The following is a 1336-nucleotide window of genomic DNA, read 5'->3' as shown; positions in this document are numbered from 1 at the left end:
TAAAGAAATATATTGGAGGTTCTGCAGAGAAAAAGTCTGATATCAAAGTGAAAAGGTGAGAAAGTTGTCTGCTGCGATATTATTAGTTCAGTTATTTTTAAGCTGCTGCAAACTAGATACTACGGAAAAATCTAGAAATGTCAGTTGCCTAATAAGATGTTTAAGAAAATACTGTATCTAAGACAAAACTGCTATCAGATGTTTACATTTTGGTGGAGCCATAAATTGTATAGCTGACTTGTTTCAGCTAAAACAAGACACTCATTTTATCATACATACACAGTAATGACCCATAAAAACCAAAACGTTAGAAAGTTAAACTCACTAGCCAAATTATCGTCACCTTCTTCAGCTATCTGTTCTGTGTCGCTGTCATCAAACTTTATGTCTTTAAACCAGGATGGCTCAGAGTGTCCTTCCACAGAGTTCACCGAGTCACTGTCTGGAGAAGGTGTCTCAGAAAATTCTGTACTCTGAAAGGACCAAGACAGGATCCAAGCAATTGACCCTCAATGGCAACAATGTTAAGGCTGTCACACTACAAATAAATTGTAGGCCAATAGTTCTACAAATCTAACAACTGAATAAATTTATATAAAAATAAACAAATTAACAAAACCAAGTTATAAAACAACATTATACTGGCATTCTGCTCTTAAAATTATAATTTTCATTAACTAGAAGGCTTAAGTAGCATATTACGAACAAAACATTGCTCTGATACAGATTTTACAGTGTTTCATTTCACCCGTTAGTACTGAGAGTGAAGATAGCTTAGAATTTATTCTAACCCTGGGCCAACTCTAGGACACATCCTAAAAAATAACTTTTAACAAATCATACCAGACCAGAATTTGGGGTCATTTGTCTTTTCTATAGAAACCATTGACTTTCCAATTTTAGTTTCCAAAGGTTTTACTAAACATTATACAGTTGACTCTTAAACATGGGTCTGAACTGCTCTGATCCACTTATATGCAGACACAGTTTCTTCTACCTCTGCTACCCTGAGACAGCAAGACCAAGCCCTCTTCTTCCTCAGCCTATTCAACATGAAGATGAGGATGAAGACCTTCACGATGATCCACTTTTACTTAATGCATAGTAGATATATTTTCACTTCCTTATGATTTTCTTAACATTTTCTTTTCTCTAGCTTACTTTATTGTAAGAATGCAGTATACAATATATATAATACACAAAATATGCATTAACTCTTTATGTCATTGCTAAGGCTTCTGATCAACAGTAGGCTATTTGTAGTCAAGTTTCAGCGGAGTCAAAAGTTATACACATGGCTCACGCCTGTAATCCTAGCTCTCTGGGAGGCCGAGGC

General features: G+C 35.4%; 1 protein-coding gene across 1 annotated transcript in view; it reads right to left on the bottom strand.

Moving 5' to 3' along the window:
• The window catches only part of PIKFYVE (phosphoinositide kinase, FYVE finger containing), a 76285-nt gene that overhangs the window by 53654 nt on the left and 21295 nt on the right, over window positions 1–1336 (bottom strand). The gene's annotated exons all lie outside the window — the stretch shown is intronic.

The sequence above is a fragment of the Propithecus coquereli genome, unplaced genomic scaffold (genome assembly GCF_000956105.1).
Source record: "Propithecus coquereli isolate 6110/MARCELLA unplaced genomic scaffold, Pcoq_1.0 Scaffold70, whole genome shotgun sequence".
Taxonomy (NCBI): Eukaryota; Metazoa; Chordata; class Mammalia; order Primates; family Indriidae; genus Propithecus; species Propithecus coquereli.
This window is presented reverse-complemented; position numbering and strand designations above follow the sequence as displayed.